Source organism: Cupressus sempervirens, chromosome 10, assembly GCF_028749045.1.
Source record: "Cupressus sempervirens isolate cs-2001-9-10 chromosome 10, ASM2874904v1, whole genome shotgun sequence".
NCBI lineage: Eukaryota > Viridiplantae > Streptophyta > Pinopsida > Cupressales > Cupressaceae > Cupressus > Cupressus sempervirens.
The window spans coordinates 85802121-85815754 of record NC_143127.1 but is presented as its reverse complement, the minus strand read 5'-3'; positions in this window follow the sequence as shown (position 1 = coordinate 85815754).

Genomic DNA, 13634 nt, shown 5'->3' with positions numbered 1-13634 from the left:
GCATATTTCTTCTGTCTATCCTGAGCAGTAACAAGGTGCTCTCTGATCCTCTTAACTTGCTGCTCCAAATCCAGCAACATAACAAGTCCTAAAAGAGTCCTGTCCTCCAAATTATACCAGCTGAGAGGTGTCCTACAAGGTCTACCATACAATGCTTGAAATGGTGTCATACCTATGGAAGTGTGATATCCATTATTATACGCAAACTCAACCAAGTGTAGATACTCATCCCATTTATTCTGTCTATCCATTACGTACATCCTAAGCATGTCTTCCAGATTCTGGTTGACACGTTCAATTTGTCTATCTGTCTCTGGGTGATAGGATTTAATTTTTAATATTTTGATTTTGAAATCTTAATTTTAATGCATTTAAATATTAAGATGGGATTTAATTAAAGCTTATTATGTTCTTTCTTTAATGATTTTAATGTCAGTGTGTGTGATTGATTATCAAATGTGAGAGCAGTGCATTTTGTTTGATTAACTTCTGAAATATACTATAAATGATTTATATTTTTACTTTATTAAAAATAGAAAATAATATGAATTATATATGTTGTATAGTCATTTTGAATATCCTTTGCATATGCCCCATCCGGAGGTTCGAACATCCTTTTCATATTTTTCATTCGGAGGTAAAACGGTGAGAATGGTTGGAGAGATATATGGAGAGGATGGTGGGATCCAAAATTTGTTAAGTTGTATTCTAGTAAAGCTTAATATGTTTATGAATTGGGTCTGACATGGATATTTGAAGAGTTTTTTCTAGTCGATAAGATTGAAATATAAAGGGTTGCACTCAGCTCTCGAATTTCAATGCTTTGGATGCATTTGGTTTTTTTTTTGGCTGATCCTAAATATCCTCCCTCATCTTTAATCTAGAATGGATATTTGAAGAAAAAATAATATTTTTCTAAGTAGTAAGATTAATATTAAAGCAATTGCATTCAGCTTTGAATTTATTTTTTTGGGCTCAAGGATTGATCCTATTTCTATATCTCTTATTTTACCCTCCACTGAGCAGAATAGAGTAGCCTTTGATGAGAAGAAGAGAGTTTTGAAGCCTTTGATGAATAAAATAGATTGCACATAACCAGAAATCTTAAAAACTGTTACCTGTTTTAGTGGAACATTAGCAATGGAGGAGAAAATGTTGCTAATGAATGGAAATCAAACAAAGAAATATTTAATAATGTAATAATTAAAAAATGATAGTTCAACTTTGATCTTTAATAAAATACTATTATATTTTGCAAAGCAAATTGAGATTTTTCATTTATTTAAAATATTAGATATCAACTCCTTTCCTAAAAAGAAAATGCAGTGTTGTAGTTTCATCATTTTTATACATGTTAGTATTATATAATTTTTAAAGGTTGAAGCATACAAGCAATTGATTTTTTTCAAAAATATTAAAAATAATATTAGATAAATTGACTTTTTTTAAGAAAAATAAATATAAATATAAATTTTTAGAAATAATCAATCTTTTGTATAAATTTCAAATAAAAATTTTATTATAGAAACTACAACCCTAAATCTAACTAAACAATAAATTGAATTTAAACTCAACTATAACCTCAATAAGTTCAAATTAAACCTTAACACTAAATCACTTTGAATCTTAACTTTATACTAAATTGAACCAAGACCTAACACTAAACCAAATTAGACCCTCACATAAAGTAAATGGGCCCTTAATCATAACTCTAAAATAGGTCAATCTTAACATAAAATCAAACATATAAAATGTTAAACCATATTAGCTAACCCTAAATAATTCCTTGGTCCCTAGTAATGCTAACCTTTATACAAAATTCTAACATTAAATCACTTTGAAATTTAACTCTATACTAAATTGAACCCTCACCCAGACACTAAATCAAATTGAACCCTCACATAAAGAAATTGAAACCATAACCCTAAGTATAATTTTTTTCAAACATCACATATACAAAATTGATTCAAACACTAAATAAAATTAAACCTCCAAAATGTTAAACCCTATTACTAACCCTTATTAATGCCTCTATCATAAAGGTTAAACCTTAATCTTAATGGTAACTCTAAATTTTGATGCTTATATAAGTCCATAAACCTAAACTTAATTTCTAAATCCAATCCTAATTGTAAACCATTATCCTAATCATAAATACTAAACAATAACTCCAAATAATGAAACTTAATACTTACCCTCATATTCATAATTAGAAAAGGGAGAGGGGGAGAGACATAGTGTAGAGATAAATGGTAACTAGGTGGAGGAGAAGGGGGAGAAGGGGGGAACGAAAGATAATAATTAGGTGGAGAGAGATGTGAGAGATACAATGAGGGAGAGCAAGAGAAGACAAGGAGAGGTAGTGTGAGAGACAGGGTGTAGAGATAAATGGTAATTAGGTGGATGAGATGGTGAGAGGGAGTGAGAGATAGGAGAAAGGGAGAAGAAGGGGAAGATATATATGGAAAAAAGAGACAACAAAGTGGGGGTAGATATGAGTTAGAGAGAAAGAGAATAATTAAAACATTGGAGAGAGAGAGAGAGAGAGAGAGAGAGAGAGAGGCATTGGGGAGATTGTAAGATGAAAGGGAGGAGATAGTGAAAGAGAGTAATGAACACAAGATAGATGTGCAAGACAAAGAGAGAGATGGGGGGTAATTAGTGGGAAGATATGGTTTGATTAGTGAGGGGAGAAAGTGAAAGAGAAAAGTTAGAGAGATAAAGATGTGTGGAGAGAGAGATATAGGGAGGAGGAAGAAAGATGTCAATCTTAACATAAAATCAAACATATAAAACATTAAACCATATTAGCTAACCCTAAATAATTCCTTGATCCCTAATGTTAGGACTTAACCATAATGCTAACTCTAATACAAACTTCTAACTTTAAATCACTTTGAAATTTAACTCTATACTAAATTGAACCCTCACCCAGACACTAAAACAAATTAAACCCTCATGTAAAGTAATTGAAACCATAACCCTAATTATAAAAAAATTCAAACATAACATATACAAAATTAATTCAAATGCTAAATAAAATTAAACCTCCAAAATGTTAAACCCTATTACTAACCCTTATTGATGTCTTTATCATAGAGGTGAAAACTTAATCTTAATGCTAACAATAAATTTAGATTCTTATATAAGCCCATCAACCTAACCTTAATTTCTAATTCCAATCCTAATTGTGAACCATTATCCTAATGATAAATACTAAATAATAACTCCAAATAATGAAAATTAATACTTACCCTACTAAACCATATTCATAATTAGAAAAGGGAGAGGGAGACATACATGGTTTAGAGATAAATGGTAACTAGGTGGAGGAGATGGCGGGGGGGGTGTAGATAATAATTAGGTGGAGAGATATGAGAGAAACAAAGAGAAAGAGAGGGAAAGAGAAGACAGGTTGAGGGAGTATGAGAGATAGGGTGTAGAGATAAATGGTAATTAGGTGGATGAGATGGTGAGAGGGAGTGAGAGATAGGAGAAATGGAGAAGAAGGGGAAGATATATGGAAGAAAGAGACAACATAGAGGGGTAAGATATGAGTTAGAGAAAAAGAGAATAATTAAAGCATTGGAGAGGGAGAGGCAGGGGAGATGGTAAGATGGAAAGAAGATAGTGAAAGAGAATAATGAGCACAAGATAGATGTGAAAGACATAGAGAGAGATGGGGGTAATTAGTGGGAAGATATGGTTTGACTGGTGAGGGTAGAAAGAGGAAAATTAGAGAGATAAAGATGTGTGGAGAGAGATATATAGAGAGGAGTGAGAAAGAGAGAAAAGGAGAAATGTGTGTGTGTGTGTGTGTGTGTGTGTGAGAGAGAGAGAGAGAGAGTGAGTGAGAGAGAGAGAGAGGTATGATAAATATGATAAATAAGGGAAATAAATGGTTAGAGGGGGAGGGAGATGGAAGAAGGGGGAAGGGGAGTGATCATTTGGGGGTTGTTTGGTTGCTGGAATACGATTTAGGAATGGGAATCTGAAACCCTTGATTTGGGATTCTGGAACTTGAAATCCAAATTACGATTTTTAGAATTTGTTTTGGGACTGTTTGGTTCAAACTTAAAAATATTTGATATTCAAATATTTTTATTCCAAGTTTGTTTGGTTCAAAATACGAATATATGGTTTTAAAAATGAGTATAAAAGTTATAGTGAGAGACAATTTGTATCTCTAATTTTTTAAAGGACCTATTCATGATGCTTTCAACTCCGCACATGCCAAAAATGTCAATATTCATTGCAAAATAAAAATTCAAGAAAACATTTTTTTTTTTAAACGAAAGAATTTAGATATGTGCGGTACTAATTATTTATTTAATCCAAACATATGAGCAAGTAATAGCGAAATTTTTTTCCCCCATTTAAAAATAAATAAATTTCAAAAATTTGTGGAAAAAAGGTAACCTCAAATGGGCATCCGGATGTCAAACTCAATTAAATTTTACTTTAGTTGAAATCTTCATTTTCAAAAAATGGGATTTAAAATGGGAATTAAAACAAGAATTCCAAATAACAAGTATTTTGAGAAATTCGGAATCCTTCTTTTGGGGGTCAAGTGGGAATATCAAATTCTACTTTTTCCCAATTCCAATTCTAATTGTGCAGACCCAAACAATGGATTAGAAATTTTTTAGAATGTAATAGATGGACATGACCTATTGGGGGAAGGAAGAGGAGGGAGAGAGAGAGAGAGAGAGAGAGAGAGAGAGAGAGAGAGAGAGAGAGAGAGAGAGAGAGAGAGAGAGAGAGAGAGAGAGATTAGGGCATGGATTACAGGGATGGCAAAGAAAGAGAGTTTTTGAAGGGAGGGATGGAGTTAGAGATAGAGAGAGAGAGAGAGAGAGAGAGAGAGAGAGAGAGAGAGAGAGAGAGAGAGAGAGAGGGTATGGGAGACGGAAAGGTTAGGGGTTAGAGAGAGGACGTGTGTGTGTGTGTGTGTGTGTGTGTGTGTGTGTGTGTGTGTGTGTGTGTGTGTGTGTGTGTGTGTGTGTGTGTGTGTGAGAGAGAGAGAGAGATGGGTTGGAGATATATTAGGGGGAAGAGATGGTTAAGGTGGGGGGGGAGGGCAGAGACGAGGTAGAGAGAGAATGGTGATGGGTATGGAATAGATGGACATAGAGAGGGGGGTGGACCTAATATTGACTTCCCTATATATACTAGAGAATATATAAGCTCGAGTATGAGCTTTTCTCTATTTCAGATTTGTATATAATCTTAAGGATGAAACTTATGCTAATGCTAATGCAGACAAAAACTCGAGTTTCAATTATAAATTTATTTTAATTACTTGAATAAAAAACAATAATTAAAATTATTTATTCTAATAATTTATTAAACTTAATAATTGAAAATAAATATTTTAGAAATATTAAAATAATTTAAATAAATAAAAATAATATATTTAAACAAATACTATGATTAATTATGTGACACGTCTGCTACTAGCTTTTATATATATATATATATATATATATATATATAAGTCAAGAGTTATCTTTCTTAAGTCGCCTATTTTCATAATCTAACTCAGTGCAATAGGCACCTCAAAAGAATAACTCTCGACTTATATATATATAAAAGCTAATTATTCTGTCTAACAACTGAGAGGAAGGCAATTTAATAGACACGAAAATTGAGATCTATGACCATGCATATGGGAGGTGCCCAAGATCACATTGATATTTAACTTTTGACAATTCAAAATTGAAATCCAAGAAAATGGGTAAATTTGACAACCACAAATTTGGCAAAGAAACTAGTAATAGCCATTTTACTATAGTTTTAATCGAAAATGCATTAAAAAAATCATTCTATTCTATTTCCCGGAATCGGTGCTTAAATCTGACATAACGAATGTCATTCACAAAAAATCATAGTTTATTGTTTACATCCAATTTTAGCTTATTCATTTATGAATAAATTGGGTTTAAAACATGCAGTCTATTGGAGTGAATGGAAATAGCAGTTTGCATGACGAGCCATTGCAGTGAGGCTCATCCATTGCGGTGCAGCCCCAACTATAACTTGCCTCTCTCCTCCTACTCTTTCTTGTCATCCATTGCGCTGATGATGATTTCATGGAAGGCACTACTCTGCCCTTCTCATATTTTCTGGACGGATGTGATTCATCTGTGTTGTTGAAATCTGAGAATCTTTCGTTGAACGAGTGGCAAAATTGAAATTGAAATTAAATTGATTTAATTTTGTTAAACATAATTATAAATAATTAATGAGATTGTAGATTTATGAAGTATTTATAAATTTTTAATGATATCATGATTTGTTACTATATATTTTGTCAAGAATATAGTTTTATTAAATAATTAGTACAAATATTTTTTTAAATTCTTATTTTTAAAGTAAATAACAAATTATCCGAAACTTATTATATCTTATTTGGTTCAACTCTAACTCAATGAGCAAAATAAATTTTAAAAAAATTAAAATTATTAAATTATTCATATATAAATAACCTTAATCTTTTTAAATTTAAAATTGTGCAGAATATAAAGCAAAAATACTTTTATAATATTTCACTTCAACTAGGTACATACCACAAAAAGTTAAATTCATTTAAATAAAAGAACATAATAAATTTAAATCATATTAGTTATAAAACAACCTATACCCGTGCACTTTATGTTCTGACAATATTTATTTTGTCTGACAACTGATAAAATGGACAGTAGGGGAAGGTGATTTGATAGACACGAAAAGGGAGATCTCTATGACTATGCATATGGGGAATGACATTTGGCAGGTGCCCAAGGATCACATTGATATTTAACTTTTGACAATTCTAAATTGAAATCCAAGAAAATGGTAAATTTTTTGATGAATAGTGTACTCTTCTATTAATAAAATATACTCATATTACAATTCACACAAAAAGAGACGAGGGATACAAGATCACCCCATGAACGAGTTCACACAGTCGGAGCCAGACTAAAAACATGGCCACATCCGGAAACATAAACTATTCATCAAAAAAAAACCATATAAGGCAACCTTAGGCTGCTAGACTAGTGCCAGCTGAGGGTGGTGTATCATCTTTGTCTTGAAAACCCCAATCATCTTTAGGATTGGGGGGTGGGCTAGGAACAGTCCAACCATCATCAGCAGCAGTAGTAACAGTGGCAGCATTCGAATCTTTAACCTCTGGCCAGAGAGGAGAGATCGCCAAGTCCAAGCGAGGCCACTTCCTAGAATGTGCACGATGAGTTCTAGGAGGAGGAGTCGGGGACCAACCAGAACCACCATGGGGTGGGGAAGCTGAGTGGTGCCTCCATCCGCCATCACCACCACTGGGAGCGCAGGGTGTGCTAGTGGTAGCCGGAGGAGTGGCGCCGAGGACGGTGGTCGCGAGGCGTCGAGGTCTCCGCTAAGGCATCAGGAGGAACTCTAGCAACAGTGCATGGAGCATTGCCCCAGTGATTCAGTAGCTCCTGCAGGTGAGCTACCTCGAGTGCAACTTTGTTAGCTTCCACCTGAATTTGCATAATTACATTACTACAAATGCATGCCTTAGTGTACATAGAAATGTTAACATCCAAAAAATTGTGTGTGAAAAGAACAACATTCCTATCTTTCCACAGAGAAAACAGAATCTCTAGCCTAAAGGTGTGCCAAATCTGGGCAAACTTCCGAGGAAATCTGGGAGAGTCGCCTAGTAAAATCATGTGCCAAGAAAAAGACTCATGTCTAAATGGCTTTAAAAATTCATGAATCCAGTGCCAATAATTCTAAGCACGCTTACAAAATCAGAAAATATGCAAGAAAGACTCTGGTTGTCCATAGAAGGGGCATCTAGGATCAAGTACCCTGATGTGTTTGAGCTGAGGCTCGAGGGGAAGACCTTGCAAGGCTAGGCACCAAGCAAAATGTGCAATCTTGGGTTCAGTTATAGCATTCCATACGGTATCAAAGTGTTTTCTCCATTGAGAAAGAGAAGATTACAAATGACATATGTGCTTTAGTGTATCCACCATTGGAAGATGAGGCAAAAGCCATCTGTAGCCAAGACTTGTCTTGTAATTAGAAAAAGGAGTGGCAGGATACCACTTCCAATCAAGCCACCAAGGGCGAACAGACTGAATCCCCACTTTATGAACTAAGTAAACAGGGATGGAAGAAAGTAGAAGGTCAAAAGTCTGCAGGTCTGAACGGATAAGGCGGTACTATACTTGCATATCTTCCCAGGTCCTGAAACCCATGGTGACTCCTTAGGAGTACCTGATGCCACGTTTAAAAAAATGTAGAGCATTGGCCCCTTGAGTCTTGGCGAGGGGAGTACCCTGAATGGTAAACAAGGGAGACCACCAAATGTTCTGCTGGTTCAAGGAGAGGCCATTACGGAATTCATCTCCAACCCATCAAAGCTAGGGCTTAATAGCCTCTCAAGCTTTTCAGATGCTCTTGATGACAAATGAGCCCTGAATGACCATGCACTCACGCATGATGAGAAGGGTTTGGAAACCAATCCCCTTCCAAGCAGGCCTATTAACAGGAAAGCCGAAAGAAATGTAGTGCCAAACCAGAATCTTCCAAGCTTCATCTCCTAAAATAGCCCTAATAATCCATTTTGTACAAAGAGCAAGGCCTTGTTTCTGAGTGGAAAGCAGGCCAAGACCACCAGACTCTTTTTGGAGACAACATAAAGCCCACACCACTCTATGGAAGCCATGGTGATCAGAACCAAAGGCCTAAAGAAAATCCCTGAGCAATCTTTCCAACTTCATGTAAGAAGCTTTGGATGGAGCCCAGCAGGAGGAGTAATACACATGAGTGGCTGCCAAAATCTTTGAGCAAATCTAGAATTTTCCAACGAGGGAGAGCGGCTTTATGATCCAGGAGGCGAGCTTTTTACTAATCTTGGCTAGCACAGCATTCCAAAGTTCCACAGGTGATGCCTGGAATGCAAAAGGAATGCCAAGAAAGTAGAAGATTTCCCCGTGAGCAACCCATTTCCACTCAAACTGGCTGAGCCAAGGTGGAGTTGGCAAAAATGACTGACGGAAGTAGCACGTTTTATGCCATTGAATGGCAGAACTAGAGGCTTGACAAAAGGTGTCCAGGCAACTTAAAGCGTTATTGATGTTTTCTTCATCCTCTAAAAGAGTAAGAAAAGAATCATCAACAAAGTGTCCATTGACTAATTTGGAGGATGATTCAAACAAGAAAATGCCACGAACAAATCATGAGGACACAGAATGCACAAATAAATAGCCAAAACCTTTCGCAGCAAGGACATAAAGCGCAGGAGCTAGTGAACAACCTTTCCCGATGGAATGAAAAATTCCAAAAGCCTCAAATTGTGAATTGTTGATGGTAATGCAAGCATTAGCATCTCCAAAGAGCATCTCCACAAACTGAAGGAAATTGGGGCCAAAACCCAGAGCCTGGAGCATAGCCAAGATGAAGGGTCATTCAATGCGATCATAAGCTTTAGCAAAATCTATCTTTAAAAAGATAGCCTTCTGATTGGACTTGCAAGCCCATTCCATTCCCTCCCAGACAGCAATGATGTTGTCAAGAATATACCTGGACTTGATAAATACAATTTGCTCTGGCTGCACAATTAAGGGTAACATGTGCCTGATTTTGAGAGAGAGTGTCTTGGCAATAATCTTATAAGACACATTCAGAAGGGTAATGGGTCTCCAATTGCATATGTCCTCTGGATCATCGGCTTTAGGTATGAATTTGATATTTCCTTTGTTTATAATGGCTCCTAAGCTTTTAGAATGATAGGCTTCAAGATAAACTTTGTGCAGATCAGGACTTATATGCTCCCAGAGGTGTTTGTAGAATTCACAAGTAAACCCATCACACCTAGGGGACTTGTCATCCACCATGGAGTAGACCACCTCTTTAAGGTCTCGAAGAGAAAGAAGTTGCTCACAAAAAGCATGTTGCTCAACTGCTAGGCGGTTTGGAGTAACAGAAATACACTTTCTGAGAGCTTCCTCCTGAGCAACCAAATTTTCCTACGAAGCAAACACGTTCTCATAGTGATGAACAAATGCTTGCAGGATGGCAGGGAGACTAGACAGAACAACATTTCCTTGTTTGATTTTTTTAATCCCAACATTGGTATGACAAGCGCGAAGAGCCTAAAAAAAATCCTTCGAGGCTTTGTTGTGAACCTCCAACCAGTGGAAATGGGCTTTGATTTGGGCTCCTCGAGCAACATAATTATCAGCAATTTGTCATGGCAAAGCTTGGCAAGTTGAATTTGTAAGTCCACATCAAAGGGATTGAGGGTGAGGGCCTCAAAGGCTTTTGTGAGGGCAAGCATGTTGGCTTCAAATGACTGTTTTCAAAACATAGCCAATTGTTGCTCATAAATGCGCAGGAACCAAGTAGTTATGGTAATGGCATCATTCCACCATTGAATCCAACCCCTTTGAGAATGTGGACGTGGCTCCAAGTCCTAAACACGTAGGATGTGTGAAATGGTGGAAGCGTGCATTAGCACAAACGTGTTGAGGAGGAACTGAGACTTGGCCACCTTCGGAACAGTTGTTTGCCAAGAAATGACAAAATAAATGGGATAGTGGTCAGATAACATCACATTTGGCAAGGGAATGACAGGTAGATTTCGATCCTTAGAAAAAGAGAAAAAAGATTGCATAGTGATCATAGCACGATCAAGGCTTTTTAATATGCGGTCAGAGCCAGCTCGAAAGTTTGACCAAGTGTGCCAAACCCCACTATCCTAGCGGCGGTTGGTATTGGGATCAAAAAGGCCCAATTTATTGCGCATGTAATACCAGGCTTGTCTTTCCCCAGCTGTCCAATGAAAAGGTAGAATGTCATCTTTGTCAAAGGCCACTTCAACCATATTAAAGGCCCCACACATGACCCAAGTAGTTGGAGGCAAGTTGTCAACCAGCCAGGCCCACATCTGGGATCTTTCCACAGCATCATTGGAAGCATAAAAATTAATGACTCCAAAAGAATGATTGAACATAATGGAAAGCAAAAGCCAAATAATTCTATGTGTGGGGTCAAAACCGTGCGAAATAATAGCATAATGAAGGCGAGGTGACAGGAGAGTAACTACCCCACCTTGGCTAGCTTCGTGTTGGGAAGAAAACATAACGTCATTCTACCAAATTACGCAGCATGTCGAAGAAAGCATGAAACCAAAAATTTTAACTTCTTACAGACAGAAAAAATCTAAATTACCAAGTCTATGACGAACATCCCGAACATAGTACTTTTTGGGGAGGTCTGTGAGACCTCAAACATTCCATGATAGGAAGTTCATGAGAACTCTTCCATATCATCTTCGTCCTCAAGAGAGGAGTAGCTATTCTACAAGAAGGTAGAAACATGGTTGAAGTCAGATGAGAAACCCTCTGGACTTACAGCCTGATGTTTCACCTCTGGTATCTCCGCATGTCCAAGAGGACTGCGAGAACATCGCGTCGCTAGTGTTGCTATGGAAGAAGCAGCAAGAGGAGTATGCACCCCAGCCAAGGCAGAAGCCCTGGCGGCTGCCTTTATCCCGTACGTGCCAGCAAGGTTTGAAACCTGCAAAACTCTGGGAGTAGTTCTTTTGTTCGCTACTTGCGTTCCTATGCTGGCTAGAGTTGACGCTCCTGTAGGAATAGGAGAAACTGCAGCGACTGTAGCATAGGACTACTTGGGGGGCAAGGGATTTGAGGGAGCCTTGCCCTTATGCCCAATAGTAACCCATTCTTCTTTTTTCCCTTCGGCCTATTTGACAAGTGCTTCTTTAGGCCTGGGCTTAACCCTAGGCGTAGCCAGAGTGTAGTCCTTGATCTTGTGTTCCGCGGATTGGCACCTATAACAGTTGTTGGGGAGATTCAAGTAAAGCAACTTCTAGGAGAAGGTTTGAGTCCCAATTTGAATTTCCATAGAATCCTTAAGATCCTTAGAAAGATCCACCTCGACGCAAACGCGTCATTGCGGGCAAGCATTAAAAAATTTCTCAGGCTCCTTGGTGACAACTTTGCCAAGGGCTTTGGCAATGGACTCAATGAAAGGCTAGCATGGTAGGGGTAAACCTGGGAACTCGACCCACATAGGAACCCTAAGCTTTTTATCATCCGAGATTGTAAAATCTCGTGACCATTTTTGAAAAACAAGCAAAGAGGAATGCACAGACCAAGGTCCATTGTTAAAGACCGCGTCTGCTTGCGATGGGTTAGCGAAGTGAAATAAAAAAAAACCTTTGGTAAGGTTTTGCACACCGTCAAGGCGGACTCCATGAGGAGGCCAGCTCTTGTTAACCCATTCCCTGAGCATAGCTTCAAGAGTCCTACCCACAAAATAACCTATCAAGGTGTGTTGTTCTAACCAATCACATGCAGCATCAAATTCTTGCAAAGGAAGGATAATGTTAGGATTATCTCGTGAAAAATTTTCAGGACAAACTTGCGCAGGCGTTTGTTCTGTGGTGGCACCATGGCAGACCGAAGCAGCAGCATGAACACCAGAAACAACTAGTTCACAACTGGCCGAAGCCATTATATTCTAGCATAAAAAACTCCCGCAGTAAATACGATGTGACAAGTGGTGCTTACAGAAGGAAAGTTCAAACAAAAATCCATACACAAAAAATTGAAAGTTCGCATGAAGCAAGAAACCCTAATAGAGTGGAAAAAAAAAAAAAAAAAACCTCGATAAAATAGTAAATTTGATAACCACAAGTTTGGGGAAGAAACTGGTAATAGCCATTGTACTATAGTTTTATTTGAAAAATGCATTAAAAAAATCATTCTATTCTATCTCCCGGAATCGGTGCTTAAATCTCATAACGAATGTCATTAACAGAAAATCATAGTTTATTATTTACATCTAATTTTAGCTTATTCATATATGAACAAATTGGGTTTAAAACATGCAGTCTACTGGAGTGAATGGAAATAGCAGTCTGCATGACGAGCCATTGCGGTGCAGCCCCAACTATAACTTGCCTCTCACCTCCTGCTCTTTCTTGTCATCCATTGCTCTGATGATGATTTCAAGGAAGGCACTACTCTGCCCTTCTCATATTTTCTGGACGGATGTGATTCATCTGTGTCGTTGGAATCTGAGAATCTTTCGTCGAAAGAGTGGCAATGGGTTTTTCCGATGGTGTAAATGTCATCATTAGCTTAATTTCATCAATGATGTCATTTGGGGTCGATTCTTTCTCAGATTCCAACAGCACTGATGGATCACATCCCTGCATATTAAAATGCCCAAGCTGATAATATGCTGCTGTAACCCAGTCCTCACTGTGTAATCGTAAGCGGTAGGCTTTACTCGAGGATCAAGATCATTTTTGTAGAAGCTGTTTGTTTGCTTGATATTAATCAGCTGTTTGTTTGCTTTGATATTAATCAGCTGTGGTGTATTCCCGTCCAAGTCGGGAACCCCATTCAGGTGTCGGATACATTCGTTGGTTTAAAACTTAGCCTGAAAATTTGGCCTGCCTCCGATGAAGATGGGCAACAATATGCTCATCAGGGCACATGGACAGCGAGCTACTTGTCAAGGAGTTCGTTGACATAATGCTTCTTGCATGTTTGAAGCTCTGGCTGCTTCTGCAACGAGCGCTTGTTGAAGAGCTACAGGCATGCAAAAGACTAATTTCTATCTCCAAG